This window comes from Schistocerca cancellata, chromosome 7 (assembly GCF_023864275.1).
Source record: "Schistocerca cancellata isolate TAMUIC-IGC-003103 chromosome 7, iqSchCanc2.1, whole genome shotgun sequence".
Taxonomy (NCBI): Eukaryota; Metazoa; Arthropoda; class Insecta; order Orthoptera; family Acrididae; genus Schistocerca; species Schistocerca cancellata.
Window position 1 is genome coordinate 366738877 of NC_064632.1, and position 17199 is coordinate 366756075.

At 44.9% G+C, this 17199-nt stretch overlaps 1 pseudogene; it reads right to left on the reverse strand.

Annotated features, from left to right (window-relative positions):
* Nucleotides 1–11500: 11500 nt before the first annotated feature.
* LOC126093100 (5S ribosomal RNA) lies at nt 11501–11618 on the reverse strand (annotated as a pseudogene).
* Nucleotides 11619–17199: the final 5581 nt, after the last annotated feature.

The window sequence follows — 17199 nt, forward strand, 5'->3', positions numbered from 1 at the left end:
ATTTACTTTAATAATGTTCAAAAGTCACCATATACCGGGCGATCAAAACGTCAGTATAAATTTGAAGACTGAATAAATCACAGAATAAGGTAGATAGAGAGGTACAAATTGACACACATTCTTGAAATGACGTGGGGTTTCATTAGAACCAAAAAAATACAAAAGTTAAAAAATGTCCGACAGATGGCGCTTCATCTGATCAGAATAGCAATAATTAGCATAACAAAGTAAGACAAAGCAAAGATCATGTTCTTTACAGGAAATGCTCAATATGTCCACCATCATTCCTCAACAATAGCTGTAGTCGAGGAATAATGATGTGAACAGCACTGTAAAGCATGTCTGGAGATATGGTGAGGGATTGGCGTCGGATGTTGTCTTTCAGCATCCCTGGAGATGTCGGTCGATCACGATACACTTGCGACTTCAGGTAACCCCAAAGCCAATAATCGCACGGACTGAAGTCTGGGGACCTGGGAGGCCAAGCATGACGAAAGTGGCGGCTGAGCACACGATCATCACCAAACGACGCGCGCAAGAGATCTTTCACGTGTCTGTCGGACATTTTGTGAACTTTTTTTTGTTCTGATAAAACCCCACGTCATTCCAAGCATGTGCGTCAATTTTTACCTCTCTACCTACATTATTCCGTAGTTTATTAAGTTTTCAAATTTATACTGACTTTTTGAACACCCAGTATACATCTTTACAAACTTCCTTTTTCTGGTGGACACGCGTCCATATCGTCCGCTTATAGAACCTCGTTCAAAACTCTGGCATCTCTCTGTCCACATGCACCACTGCTGGCGACTCTCCTCCAACTGCCCAACGCTACGCGCTGTTCACATCCAACTGCCCAACACTACAATAGCGAATATTCCAACAATGCCAACCAGCCACGACTGCGCACAGCACAGTCAGTGATTTTCCTACGGAGCGCTACGTGGCGTTACCAACACAAAAACCTAAACAGCCTACTTACAATGCATATCTCCAGCACATACCCTTTCCTGTTCCCCATACTCATCTGTAAAGAAATAACCTACAACAACAACAAAAAATGTACCATATTAGGTATACAATGAAGCCGGCCGCTGTGGCACAGCAGTTCTATGCGATTCAGTCCGGAACCGCGCTGCTGCTAAGTCGCAGGTTCGAATCCTGCCTCGGGCGTCGACGTGTGTGATGTCTTTAGGTTAGTTAGGTTTAAGTAGTTCTAAGTCTAGGGGACTGATGACCTCAGATGTTAAGTCCTATAGTGCTTTAATTACATATACAGAGAACTATGGAGATGAAAAAATAATGGGTATATATATACAGGGTGAGTCACCTAACATTACCGCTGGATACATTTCGTAAACCACATCAAATACTGACGAACCGATTCCACAGACCGAACGTGAGGAGAGGGGCTAGTGTAATTGGTTAATACAAACCATAAAAAAATTCACGGAAGTATGTTTTTTAACACAAACCTACGTTTTTTTTAAATGGAACCCCGTTAGTTTTGTTTAGCGCATCTGAACATATAAACAAATACGTAATCAGTGCCGTTTGTTGCATTGTAAAATGTTAACTACATTCGGAGATATTGTAACCTTAAGTTGACGCTTGGGTACCACTCCTCCGCTGTTAGATCGTGTGTATCGGAGAGCACCGAATTACGTAGGGATCCAAAGGGAACGGTGATGGACCTTAGGTACAGAAGAGACTGGAACAGCACATTACGCCCACATGCTAACACCTTTTTATTAGTCTTTTTCACTGACGGACATGTACATTACCATGAGTGGAGAGGTACACGTACACACGTGGTTTCCGTTTTCAATTACGGAGTAGAATAGAGTGTGTCCCGACATGTCAGTCCAATAGATGTTCAATGTGGTGGCCATTATTTGCTGCATACAATTGCAATCTCTGGCGTAATGAATGTGGTACACGCCGCAGTACATCTGGTGTAATGTCGCCGCAGGCTGCCACAATACGTTGTTTCATATCCTCTGGGGTTGTAGGCACATCACGGTACACACGGTACATGATGGTCACCACATTGAACATCTATTGGCCTGACATGTCGCGACACACTCTATTCCACTCCGTAATTGAAAACGGAAACCTCTTGTGTACGTGTACCTCACCCCTCATGGTAATGTACATGTGCGTCAGTGAAAAAGACCAATAAAAAGGTGTTAGCATGTGGACGTAATGTGCTGTTCCAGTCTCTTTTGTACCTAAGGTCCATCACCGTTCCCTTTGGATCCCTACGTAATTCGGTGCTCTCCGATACACACGATTTAACAGCGGAGGAGTGGTACTCAAGCGTCAACTTAAGGTTACAATATCTCCGGATGTAATTAACATTTTACAATGCAACAAACGGCACTGATTACATATTTGTTTATATGTTCAGATGTGCTAACAAAACTAACGTGGTTCCATTTAAAAAAAACGTAGGTTTGTGTTAAAAAAGATACTTCCGTGCATTTTTGTATGGTTTGTATTAAACAATTACACTAGCCCCTCTCCTCACGTTCGGTCTGTGGAATCGGTTCGTCGGTGTTTGATGTGGTTTACGAAATATATCCAGCGATAACGTTAGGTAACTCACCCTGTATATATATATACCTAAACAATACGAAATTCTTAGTGATCCTCTAAATCATCTACAACAACAGCAACAACATATTATGTAAAGAATGAAATTTTCAGAAAGAACCTACGTGTACACGACATATACTGCAACAAATTCTTAGTGAAAAAGTAACATTTCTCGATTTTGGTCCCTAAAAATCATCTATAACAGCCTCAGACTCGTTGGTCACAACATTTACGTATATGAAGAAAACCGATGATATTGCCACTGCTACTGCCACTAGTGTTGCTGTTGCTGCTAGCGCAGCTGCAGTTACTGCTGGTGCTGCCACGGCTGTTGCTGTTGCTGCAGCGGCAGTCTGTTGCCTCTCGGCCTCTTCGGTTACCCGGTGGATATATGCTGAAACAATAAAACACGTACTCAGTACGAAATTTTTAGTGAAAAAACATACAATTATCGGTTTTGATCCCTCGAAATCATCTACAGACTCGCCGGTTACACAAGTGTTGCTGCTGCCATTGTCTCTGCTGTTGCACCACAGCACTCATTTCATCCACAGTTTGGCGTTGGTGGATATGCACTGAAACAGTCAGACGAAATGTATTCAATGCTAAGATATTCTCAGTTACCGATTTGAATCTGTACTTCCCCAGCCTGCTCTAATGGTCTCTGCCCTTTGCCGCCACTGGCACTAGCGATGGTGCTTGATGCAGCTGACCACTTCCTTTCCCCCCCTAAACTGATAACACGAACGTGAAAAAGGAGCAAACTGGCGATTAACGCCCACGAGTAAGAGCAAAACAATCGACCTCACAGTACGGTGGTTGACGACAGAATGATGGCGACTGTCGCTGTCGCTATGTTGACGGGCCTGCGTGGGCCCGAGGTGTATGAGTTTAAGCTTGCCTAAGCTATTCCTCCTCAATTCCTCGCTGTTAGGAATGTTTTTCTTCTTGTTTTGGATTGGCCTCTGGTTTCTGTAAAAAGAAAGAATTATCTGCCAGATGCTTCCGGCGGCTTCTTATTCTTCTTTTTCTTGCTGCTTCCGGGCTGCCTGAATTTGATCTTCTTCAGGCGGGAGAAGTCCACTGGCGGCGTCTGTTGCTGGATGTACAGGACTGCTTGGTCAGTCATGTATCGCCAGTCCTCGTCGGTGAAGATCGGATGCTTGTTTATTAGCTCCAGATCTGCACGACTGACGAGTTCCCTCCCGTGGATCTTCTGGTTTAAGGGTTCGCACCCCCAGTGGAATGGATACGGTTTATGAGGTATGGGAGGGATGTTGGTTACCGTGAAATGGTAGGGATTGCCACGATGGGGATAGCTGCCATCACGCAGGGAATCTGCGATCTTGGTGAGCACCTCCCTCGCACAGTTCTTGTTGGGGTGGGGGAGGCAGTCGAACGGCTCTTCTTCTTCTTCTCCCTAGGTTTCCATCGGCATTTCCTGCGTCGTCTGCGTTTCCGCAGAGACAGGAGTGACGACTGCTTCCGAGGGGGCCGTCTCCTTGTTGTCGGCGGTTTTCCCCGATTGCAAGACCATCTCCCTAGCAACCCGCGTTGCCCCGTTGGCCAGGGAGGCTGTCGTTTGTGTTGCCGCGTCCACCCCCGTACAGGTGGGGGTCGGTGCCACGTCCGGCGTCGTGCGAGGCGCGAGGTACATGGCGACCCTTAGTTGTGACACCTCCCGACGCGTCTCTTCTAGTTCCGCTCTCAGGGCCACACTCTCCTCCGCCATGGCGGATTTGAGCACGATGATTGCGTCCTCGTTGGCTTCCCGCAGTGCTTGACGGAAAGCGTCCACGTCGTCTTTGTGGCGCAGCCCGCTTCCCCTACTAAGGTAGGAGGGCGGAGTGTCCACCTTTTCTTCTTGTTGGGCCACCTCTTCGTGTGTGGAGACCAGTTTCCGCTGCTTCCACGTCTTCAGATAGCTGCAACCGGCGTGCGAGCCACCGCAATTTACGCACAGCGCTGCCGTACCTCTCGGTTTGGTGCAGTTTAGTGTGTCGTGCGGTTTCCCGCACTTAACACACGCAACCACGCCGTCGCATTCCCTGGCTAGGTGTCCCGGCTTTTGACACTTATAGCACTGTAATTGTGCCACAGGCTTCCGCTACTTCTTCTTGTTGCCGCAACCGTTGCTCCCGACTGCGTTTAGCAGGAGCTCAACGGCAGCAGCAATCTTGCCTCTTCTTCCATTCCTACGTCTCGGCATGGCGTTGGGCCAGTAGCGTTGGCGTGCGAGAGCGACCGTAACGAAGTGAACCTCAGCGAGTCGAGCAGCGGAGTGCGTGAGTCGTGTACTCGTGTGTCGCGTGCGTGATGGCGACTGGGGGTGCGGTGGCCTTTATATACCCTGTGCCCCCTCCACCCATCACTTCCCCCAGGGAGCCGATAGGAATGCAGCATTCTACCGCACCTGCACATGAATGCTAATCTGAGCGCGCTGGACAGGTCGGTGCCAGTCTGAGCATGGTGGACAAGTCTGTGCCGGTCTCCAAATACTGCCTGTATCCTGCTGGTTGTGGGGTTTTTCCTATTTGACAAAACCGAACGTAAAATTAAATGTAGGTAACGCTCGCCCCCATTTCGCTATATCTCTACGTTCAGCTTTCTATATGTCCAGAGTTGCCAAACTTTCTGTCTGACAGACGGGGACATTTCTCTCAAACTGACAAAAATGGACGTAATGTGGGAAGGATAAATCGTGACAATGCAGTATACTACACACAACCCTAAAAAGTGAAAGACTGGAGCAAATGACGCTTTCAGTTACGAACAGCTGCAGCTATACGAGAAATAAAGGAACTTTGGAAGATCACTGTGTATTTGTCTGACTGTGTACGGTGCAAACAATTATCTCACAGTTGCTATTGATATTGTTATGCCCAACGATACATTTTTGTGACTTTGGAAATATTAAAAAGTCTGGAGCTTACCGTGGAAGTATAGTTCATTGATTTTGAAAGACATGATTATGTTTAACGGTATGACAGTGCTATTACTAGATGACCCTGTTTGAATGAATCTGAAACAAAGTAACTGTCCACTTCGTAAGTGCTTCGTGCTTCCAGTGTGCACGTTCGATTAGTGCTTTGCGTCAGGTAATTGATCCTTAATGTCTGCTCTTCTCGCAACCGCAATATAACACAAATTACACATTCCTTTCATGAATAAACATTCATCTGAATATGTTTCTTGGAACGATCACTTCCTCTTCGGTATTTTGAGTTCACTTGAAGCAATCAACCACCTCAATAACAAATTAACAGCGATACCACTCGGTGAAACAGAATTAAGTTGCTGCAAAGCTTAAACTAAAGTCGGGAAGGGGGCATTGATCGTGGTCCATCAATCTGGCATCGCGCATTCGAGTCATAGGTGTTACAGCAGGGCTCATACATTCAAATGAGTTCATCCCTTGTTCATGTCATTTAGCAAATACAATCTATCTGATATATATCACGTAGTAATGCTACAAGTTGTCTAAGGAACATGTAGTAATCAAAAGCATTAACGTGGCGACGACTCTTCATCAGTTTCTTACAAATGTCCGAGAGTACATTAAACATTCCTTGACCTCACTCGCTCAAACACTTTGTAGGTAGTAACATTATCTTTTACCAGCTAATCCGTAGTCCTCAAGGCAAACTGTTACAACATATTGAGGACGTAAGAACTCTACGTGCGGTCTTGCCCACACGTTGCTAATAGGGTGCCTGAGGGGTACAGCGTTCTCGGGATGCCATACAACACTTTCAAACAAATAACATTAGTAGATTTATTTCTAGAAAGCAACTGACAATACTTCACTTTGGAGATAGATCAAATGTCGCTAGCGAGAGGCGACTCGAAAACACTATAGTTCTTGCTGTACACAAAGTTCTTGGAAGTTGATAACTAAGGCCCGCGATCCGGTGCTGATGTGTGTGGCCGAGGCTGGCAGGAGCGCCGCCTTTATTCACGTCTTGCAGGGGGCGCGCCTGGCGCGGCGCGGTCCAGTTCCGCGTACCACTGGCCGCCGTTTCCTCACCGCCTTCTCTGGTCTTGCGTTCGGCATCTTCGTTCCGGCGTTTGTGGTTACGCCAGAACACTTTAGAATATTTGTTTCTAATGTGTGGGTACAGCAGAGTTCTTGAATAAGCTGAGTTGTGGGGTCACTATCCCCCCTTAATAGCGATAACTGAAGCATGACCATAATTTGCACAATATAATCGCTACCCTCCTCAAATTCAATGTTAGAATTACGGCATTACCTTATTCACAGACATCCTGCGCACACTTAAAGTTGAATAACTGAATGACTATGGATTCATAGTGATTATTGAGTTACATACAGTTGGTGCGCTGAAAGGGACAAACAGAAGTCTATTGTACGTTTTGAATAACGCATTCTTTTGTGTCAAGCCTATAGGAGGTACATTCTCGGCCACAATGGCTTTCACACTATTTTCGTAACACATAACTGACGCAAATCTATCTGCATCCTATACAGGCTGTGATATCATACAGTCAACCCCAAGGAAGAACCCCAGCAGAAGACATCAATGATTTCGATTTCTAGCCATCCACTGCCCCCCTCCTCCCCCCAAATGCCACACCAGCCGCTACAGTAACAAACAATGGGCAAAGAGCTCTAGGTTAATCTAGTTCAAGCCTGTTCATTTTAAGTAACATTTCTCTGTATGTATGTATTAATGCCTGAAGATGAACAGAAAATGTTCGCGCGTTGTATTATGTTAGATTAAACATAATATAAAAAATTGACTGGTAGCAGAAATTAGAAATAAAAAAGCTATAGGAGGTTTCTACACAACATGGTATTCCTTTTTGAAAATTCAGGTCCAGAACACATCTGTTATAGGATGTAGACAGGTATGTATCATTCAGTTTCTGTTTGCCGCATAGGTAACAAACAAAATCTTTGTATGACGCTCTAGCAGACTCATTTGTTTTTCGTAACAATCTCAATTTTCCCAGCTGCATCATCAGACCTGTATCGTTGTGATCCTCCTCCTGCTGCAAAGTGTTAAACAGGTACGGTGCTTAACAACAGGACCTTAAAATGTGCTTAGACTTGATAAAGGACAATTTTTCAGTTTCTCCATCCATCTGCTTGTCCCCTAAAAATTAACGCCGAAAGAACATACTGTAGTATATATTGCACTCACTATGATTTCTTAGTCGGGGGAAATTCGTATGATCTGGATGGTGATAGGTACATCTACGGTAGTTACAAATGGAAAGCACTGACACTGTAGTGTCTTGCTGTAGGCAGGAAAGAACTAACAATCAAGTTTGAACACTCTTTGTTTAACTGAAACGCCTTCTTGAAACCCAACAATTCTTGTGGTGGCCAAAGCCAGATAAGAATACAAGACAGTGCAAAGAAATAATAACCAAAATACTACGCTATCCAATTACAAAGTGACGTTACGCCCAACAAGATACAACTTCCTACTGAAAGCTTCGGCGAGTATCTATTAAGCTACGGCCAGCGTAGGTTTTCACAGGAGCTGTCCTAGCTGTAGGTACACACTACTTGTCTGACTCTGCTGGCATGCTTATAACACCGATTCGGCGGAGTGCGACATGTAGTCCCATTAGTTGCAATTGGTGGATCCCTGTCACATGGCTTTTCACGAAGTAGTGCCTTGTTTGCGCGGAAAGTCTGTTGATGTTTTCGTCCACTGGCGAGCTCTTGAAGGGAGGTCAGCAGCCCACTTTGCTTGTCTGTTGTGCTGGCCCTCTAAATGATAAGGGGCTGCTACGACAGACACAAACCCCACTTCGCGGTCTCAATGTATATAACACGTCACTGTTTGTTCACTGGATATACAAGTATCAAAAATACGAAAAGGCTTCGTAGAAGTGCTAGAATGGATAAATTAAAAAGGAACGCTAGGACTTTTTAAAATGAAATTACAGCCTTTATTCATGTACAAATATGTGATGGTGGGCGTCTTTTCTCCTACTGGGTAGCTCGAAAATGACACCCCGCCGGTGCGAGTGTCGGTGTATCAACTTTTTTAGGCACCTGTAAATGAAAGAAATGTTATGTTGCTGCCTGAACATAAAGGTACTGTGGCTTATGATCCGACATATCACCAGATGTTTACAATAAGTAATCAGACTACTGTTCACGTAAAAAAATATATGTATATCTAGTCATAAGGAGAGGATAGATTTGACGTGGTGAGTTGTGATTTCAACGCATTGAGGAGTGTATCCAAGCACAAGGGGTAATAGATTTATTTTATAAACAACTGCACAATGTAGTATAGCCCGAATCTCGTGGTCGTGCGGTAGCGTTCTCGCTTCCCACGCCCGGGTTCCCGGGTTCGATTCCCGGCGGGGTCAGGGATTTTCTCTGCCTCGTGATGGCTGGGTGTTGTGTGCTGTCCTTAGGTTAGTTAGGTTTAAGTAGTTCTAAGTTCTAGGGGACTGATGACCGTAGCAGTTGAGTCCCATAGTACTCAGAGCCATTTGAACCATTTTAATGTAGCATAGCGAGGATTCAAGTCGATTTGCCGTTTTTTACCAACAGGACAACAGGACTGGCAATATGGCTGTAAGAAAATGGATACACAGAACGTCCCCTCATTGGCTCTCTACGAATATCCTCACGTTTTTGTAATTGCACTATCGACTAGGATACTGATTACAGTACACCAGCCCTTACCGGCGATGTCTTTCCAATTACTGCGTCATGGGAGCGCTGTTGATTATTACATATTGCTGGACGCCTGTGCTTTACAACTTTTGTTTGAGATTCTGGCAGGATGCGGCACCTTCCGGAATTGCGTCAACTAATTTTTTAGAACTGAGGAGAATCGCGAAACCTAGCCGGTGTGAGAGTGGGCATGGCACAATTTTTTCTGGTGCTGCACATGTATAAACGATATCTGCACTGCTTGTCTGAAATGTGTATATGTTGCACTGCAAAGTTACTGTGGCTTATGTCCCAGCATGTGCAAAGAAAATGACGCCTTTCAAGTCGTATAGATTCAACACATCGATAACCGCAGGAGAGAGATATTACATGGAAAAGAATGTCCACTGTAGATATTTAGGTTCGTTCCAGAATCACAGCCTTCTGGAAGAGACGCTTCCAGTATATCGCTCGGTGTCAGGCTGGAGCAGCAATTGTAATATTTAATTGGAATTACACTAATAATATATGTACTTGGTTCCCAATATTCTTGTGAGTCTGGAGATGGCTGTACAAAGCATTGCAGCAAGCAGGCAGGTCTGGACCGGAAATTGTATCTCAGTGGATGCCTTTGTTCTGGGTTGGGGCTGGCCCATTCTTCATACACCAGTTTGTAGAATCCGAGAAAGCCTGCTGCGGCTTAAGATGATTTTGCTCGCAGCTCCCCCTGCATGGGTGAAGAGTGAACTTACATCCGGTTTGAATTGAGCCGTCTTGAGGACCGCGTGTGTCGGTTGTATACTCTGTGGAAATTTGAGAAGATTGAATATGACGAATGTTGGCGTTGGGAATACTGATAGCGCTCAAATTCCTATCACTCGGTTCCTCCTGGGGTGGGGGCTCTCTCTGGCTGACATGCGGGCCACATTTACAGCGGTAGTTTTCTCCAGTCTGTGAACGTTGGCGCTTCACTGCGGCACCTGTGCACTGCGTGTGAACGTCCGGAAGGTGAGCGCATGGGATGTAAGAGTGTTTTCAGTGATCTCAGTCATCTAGCCGTGAATGGATCGTATTTTTCAATATATCGCAGTGCATTTGTTGTTGTTACTATCCTATGACGCGGTAGACGCTATCCTCGTCGTGATGTAGCGGAGAGAACCAATCCACTTGGGAATGCTATAGTACTTTTGAAGAAGAAAATACGCTTAGCAGACCTGTAGTGGTCGGGGAGGCTATAACCGTGACGGTATAAATTCACGGTGAAATTTGAAATTCCAACTACCCAATCGATGCATCACCACTTCCAGTCATGACGTCAAATAATAATAGGTTTGGATTATTTAATGAAATTTCTAGTCAAAGGCGTAACGCTATTGTTTATGCAAGTGTGCAGTGTCGATTTTGTTTTGTTTTGTTTCGAGCATTTTTAAACTCTGTGTGTTTGAAGCCGATTGTTTCCACGGCTATACCTACGATTTAATTAATACTTCCTGCGGCACATCTTCTGAGGCACCACTCGTGACATCTTTAAGATGTGATATTCGGCACCAGATTTAATAACTCCTGACGAAGTTCGTGAAGTGTACCACGAGAAAGGTGCACCAGGAAGGCTGGCTCAGTTACGAGTCCATGGCGGAACGAAATGTCTCATGCTGCTTCCTACGTAAACTGGAAAGCAAAATACAGCTCTGTCCCTCCCTCTTTCTTTGTATGCAGCGATCTTTTTTAAAGTGTATTTCGAGTCAGCCTGCTACTAGTTTTGTGGCATCGTCAATTTGTATGTGTGTGTGGAACAGCTACCACATCTGCCTTATGTTCCCTACATCACGATCAGGTGATTGGAAATTAATTATTTATTAACTTTAGCAGTATTTCTGGATCTATTCCTCAGTCAGGCATTTGCTTTGGAAGGAAGGCGTCTCACATTCGCCGGTATTCTACACGTTGGTTCATGCATAAAGACCACTTTAGATGGCGGTGGACGCCGACAGGAAATGACCGAATTCATGCGTCTACATCTGCATCTGCGTTATTACTCTAAAACTAAACTCTTCCCGCACAGGCCATGAAGACCCAAAGGTACCGACTGGCCGCCATATCATCCTCAGTCCACAGGCGTCACTGGATGCGAATATGGAGTGTCACTTGGTCAGCACACCGCTCTCCCGACTGTATGTCAGTTTCCGTGACCGGAGCCGCCACTTCTCAACCAAGTAGCTCCTCAGTTTGCCTCACAAGAGCTGAGTGCACCCCGCTTGCCAACAGCGCTCGGCAGACCGGATGGTCACCCATCCAAGCGCTAGCCCAGCCTGACAGCGCTTAACTTCGGTGATCTGATGGGAACCGGTGTTACCACTGCGGCAAGGCCGTTGGCCACGTGATTACTCTGCTATTCAGAATAAAGTGGCTGGCAGAGGGTTCAATGAACCACTTTCAAGCTGTCCCTCTACCATTCCACTCTCGAACGGCGCGATGGAAAACAAGCGGTTAAATCATCCCATGTAGGCTTTCACGGCCGGTGTCTTCATCAGTAAACACTTTCGGGCTAAGTTGCCGTGGTCGATCTGTAGAAGTTCTTCTCCCTGACGTTTCGTTCTCAACTACGGAGAACATCTTCCGAGGTGAGTCGACGACTGGCTGTTAGGAGCTGGGGCCGCCGCTTATACAGGGTTATTACAAATGATTGAAGCGATTTCACAGCTCTACAATAACTTTATTATTTGAGATATTTTCACAATGCTTTGCACACACATACAAAAACTCAAAAAGTTTTTTTAGTCATTCAAAAATGTTCGATATGTGCCCCATTAGTGATTCGGCAGACATCAGGCCGATGATCAAGTTCCTCCCACACTCGGCGCAGCATGTCCCCATCAATGAGTTCGAAAGCATCGTTGATGCGAGCTCGCAGTTCTGGCATGTTTCTTGGTAGAGGAGGTTTAAACACTGAATCTTTCACATAACCCCACAGAAAGAAATCGCATGGGGTTAAGTCGGGAGAGCGTGGAGGCCATGACATGAATTGCTGATTATGATCTCCACCACGACCGATCCATCGGTTTTCCAATCTCCTGTTTAAGAAATGCCGAACATCATGATGGAAGTGCGGTGGAGCACCATCCTGTTGAAAGATGTAGTCGGCGCTGTCGGTCTCCAGTTGTGGCATGAGCCAATTTTCCGCGGGCTACGCGTGAAACTTGCCCGCACGCGTTCAACCGTTTCTTCGCTCACTGCAGGCCGACCCGTTGGTTTACCCTTACAGAGGCATCCAGAAGCTTTAAACTGCGCATACCATCGCCGAATGGAGTTAGCAGTTGGTGGATCTTTGTTGAACTTCGTCCTGAAGTGTCGTTGCCCTGTTATGACTGACTGATGTGAGTGCATTTCAAGCACAACATACGCTTTCTCGGCTCCTGTCGCCATTTTGTCTCACTGCGCTCTCGAGCGCTCTGACGGCAGAAACCTGATGTGCGGCTTCAGCCGAACAAAACTTTATGAGTTTTTCTACGTATCTATAGTGTGTCGTGACCATATGTCAATGAATGGAGCTACAGTGAATTTATGAAATCGCTTCAATCATTTGTAATAGCCCTGTATGGAGATCGTAGAGGGCGCCACCGCACGTCATGTGGCGTCGTTGGGTAGCTATCTCTGGCTATCGTCTGTTCTCTCGATTGCAGGCAATCGATTGTCACGTGATTGATGCAACGTCGACCGCCATATCTCGTCCAATTTTAATCCTTCTTCTTTACGATTAAAATTCTATTGATGTTTGTGGATTTAAATTGCCTCTCTATATATACGTGTATAATAACGCGACGTCCTCGCTAGCACGCTTGTCTCATCAAAATTTATTTCGTGATCTCCATCCTTAAAAACATGTTCCGCTACTGCCGATTTGTCGATATGTCCTAAGAGACAGTTTCTTTTGTGCTCCGTCAACCGTGTATTGATGCTTCTTTTTGTAGTTCCTATGTAAACCCAGCCACAGCTACACGGAATTTTATGTACCCATGGGGTGGCTTGGGGGTGGCGAGCATCTTTTGTTGATCTTAGGCATTCACTAATTTTCTTAGTAGGTCTGAAAATAGTCTCCACCTGAAACTTGGCTAGTACTTTCCCAAAGCGATCCGTGATGTTATGGATGAACGGAAGAAATACTTTTCCAGCTGATGGTTGTTGCTGTCTCCTATTTTTAGGCATTTTTCTACTTGGGTGAAGTGCTCGGTTAATCTCGTTCTTCGTATAACCATTTTTCGCAAAAGCCATTCGTAAATGATTTAGTTCTTCTTGTAAGTAGCCTGGTTCACAAATATTATTGGCCCTATCCACTAGTGTTTTTATGACCCCCCTCTTTTGCCTAGGATGGTGGTTTGAGTTCTTATGGAGGTAGCGATCAGTATGTGTACCTTTCCTGTAGACCTTATGGCCTAAGGTCCCATCCGCTCGTTTGATAACTGATACATCCAAAAAGTTAAGTTCTCCATTATTCTCTTTCTCCATAGAAAATTTGATCTTTGGGTTGATGCTATTCAAGTGCACCAGGAAATCATTCAAGTCTTTTTCCTCATGATTCCATATTAGAAAGGTATCATCCACATACCGATACCACTTCGAGGGGCTTTTTTTTGGCCGACTGCAGTGCTTGATGTTCAAAATATTCCATGAATAAATTTGCAATTGCGGGGCTTAGGGGGCTTCCCATGGCTACCCCATCAATCTGTTCATAAAATTCACCATTGTACTGAAAATAGGTCGAGGATAGACAGTGTTGGAACAAGGCCACTATATCAGTAGGGAACATATCGGCTATATGAGAGAGAGCTTCATCAACTGGAACCATAGTGAACAAAGACACTATATCAAAACTGACAAGGATGTCATTAGTACCGACAGTAATTTCCCTCAATTTCTCAATGAAATGTAGAGAGTTTTTAATATGACTCTCAGTTTTGCCTACGTACGGTTGTAACAAAGAGGCAAGGTCTCTGGCTAGTTCTTGGGTAGGAGCTCCAATTGCGCTGACTATCGGTCTTAGCCCGGAAGTGTTTACTGATGAAGCGGTTAAATTTTTCTATGCGAGCCCTGATTTCTCTTATTTTATCGTGATGATCATTTCTCCCTATGTAGGTGGGTGCCAACAGAATGTTTTCGCAATCGGAGGAAGAAGCTGGTGATTGAAATTTCATGAGAAGACCCCGTCGCAACGTAAAACGCCTTTGGTTTAATGATTGCCACTCCAATTCACGTACCATGTCTGTGACAATATCTCCCCTACTTCACGATAATTCAAAACGAGCTGCCCTTTTTCGTACTTTTTCGATGTCATCCGTCAGTCCCATCTGATGCGGATCCCACACCACACAGCAATACTGCAGAATAGCGCGGACAAGCGTGGTGCAAGCAGTCTCTTTAGTAGACCTGTTGCACCTTCTAAGTGTTCTGCCAGTGCATCGCTGTCTTAGGTTAGCTCTACCCACAACATTATCTATGTGATCGTTTCAGTTTAGGGCATTTGTAATTGTAATCCCTAAGTATTTAGTTGAATTTACAGCCTTCAGATTTGTGTGATTTATGGAAATTTAGCGGAATTCTTTTAGTACGCATGTGAATAACTTCACACTTTTCTTATTCAGGATCAATTGCCACTTGTCGCACCATAGAGATATCTTATTTAAATCATTTTTCAATTCGTTTTGGTCATCTGATGACTTTACAAGACGGTAAATCACAATATCATCTGCAAACTATCTAAGACGGCTACTGAGATTATCTCCTACGTCGTTTATATACATCAGGAACAATATAGGGCCTATAACACTTTCTTGGGAAACGTCGGGTATTATTTGTCTTTTACTCGATGAATTTCCGTCTATTACTACGAACTGTAACCTTTCTGGCAGGAAATCACGAATCCAGTCGCACAACTGAGGCGATATTCCGTAGGCACGCAGTTTAGGTACAAGAGCTTGTGAGGAACTGTGTCGAAAGCCGTCTGGAAATCTAAAAATATGGAATCAATTTGACGTCCCCTGTGGATAGCATTCATTACTTCATGAACGACACTTTCTGAATCCGTGCTGGATCAGTGCATTGGTAGAATTTGCCGAGACGAACTATGTGTTTTTCTTTAACACATTTTTATAGTTAAAACCAAATGAAAAAAAGCAAATGGCGAGGACTAGGTAGTACCTAAATGGCACTAACTAAAGTTTATCACATAATAAAGAAAGTGTTCAAATTGTGACTCTCTTAACCGTTTTCGACTTGCAATTGATCAGAGGTGTGACATTTTATTTCAAGTAACGTATTTTATTGACATAAGAAACTTAATGATCGATCTGTTTTGGCATCATTATGGAGAAACACATGCGATGGATCTGGTGTGGAGTAGTGTTACGCAATTGATCCGATAGAATTGATACAGCTCAGGAACTTGTGAGTAATGAGTACGACAGACATGTACTTTACATTATCGTGACATATTGTAGCAGGTGCATCATACTACGAGTGAATTACAACCCAAAACACTGGCGTGCACAAATGTATCCTTCGCTAGTCAGTAGACGTCTGTGACCAGTACGTACCATGTAAATCGTAAGACTTTATTTTATCGTCGGTAGGCAAGGAAGACTTTGTTATTCAAACATTGTGGATGAACAATTTACTGTTTTCCGCTATACACTGATCGGTACACACTGAGGTGACAAAAGTTAGCCGGCCGCTGTGACCGAGCGGTTCTAGGCGCTTCAGTCCGGAACCGCGATGCTGCTACGGTCGCAGGTTCGAATCCTTTTAAGGCATGGATGTGTGTGATGTCGTTAGTTTTAAGTAGTTCTAAGTGCAGGGGACTGATGACCTCAGATGTTGTCCCATAGGGCTTAGAGCCATTTGAACCATTTTTTGAGAAAAGTCATTGGATAACATCCAATGTTGTGACGGACCTCCCTTTGCCCGGCGTAGTTCAGCTGCTCGATGTGACATGGACTCAACAAGTCGTTGGAAGTCCCCCGCAGAAATACTCAGCCATACTGCCTCTGTAGCCATCCATAACTGTGCAAGTGATACCGGTGCAGGGTTTTGTACACAAACCGACCTCTAGATTATGTCGTATAGATGTTCGATGAAATTCTCGTCGGGCAATCTGGGTGGCCAAATCATTGGCTCCAATTGTGCAGAATATTCTTCAAAACAATCGCAAACAACTGTGGCCCGGAGACATGACGCATCGTCGCTTTAAAAAAATTCCATCGTTGTTTCGAAACATGAAGTCCATGAATGGCTGCTATGATCTCCAGGTAGCCGAACATTAACGTTCCCATTCAAATATCGGATGAATTGAACCAGATGTCACAATCCATTCCATGTAAAGGCATTATGGAGCCACCACCAGCTTGCACAGTGTCTTGTTGACAACTTGTGTCCATGACTGCGTGGGTTCTACGCTACACTCGAACTCCATCTTAAGGCCTTACCAACTAAAATCAGGACTCGCTTGACCAGGCCCGGTTTTCCGGTCGTCTAGAGGCCATCTGATACAATGACGACCCCAGGAGAGGCGCTGCACGCAAAGTCGTGCTGTTAGCAAAGGCACTCGCGTCGGTCGTCTGCTGCCATAGCCCATTAACGCCAAATTTCACCACACCGTCCTGATGGATACGTTCGTCGTACGTCCGACATTGATTTCTGCGGTTATTTCATGCAGTGTTGCTCGTCTCTTAGCACTGAAAATTCTACGCAAACGCCGTTACTCTCGGTCGTTAAGTGAAGGGCTTCGGATCGGACAATGCGTTGTCCATAGTGAGAGGTTATGTCTGGATTTTGTTATTCTCGGCACACTCTTGACACTGTGGACCCCAAAATATTGAATTCTCTAACGATTTCAGAAATGGAATGCCCCCCGCCCTCACTCCAACTGCGACTCCGCGTTCAGAGAATGTTAATTCCCGACTTGC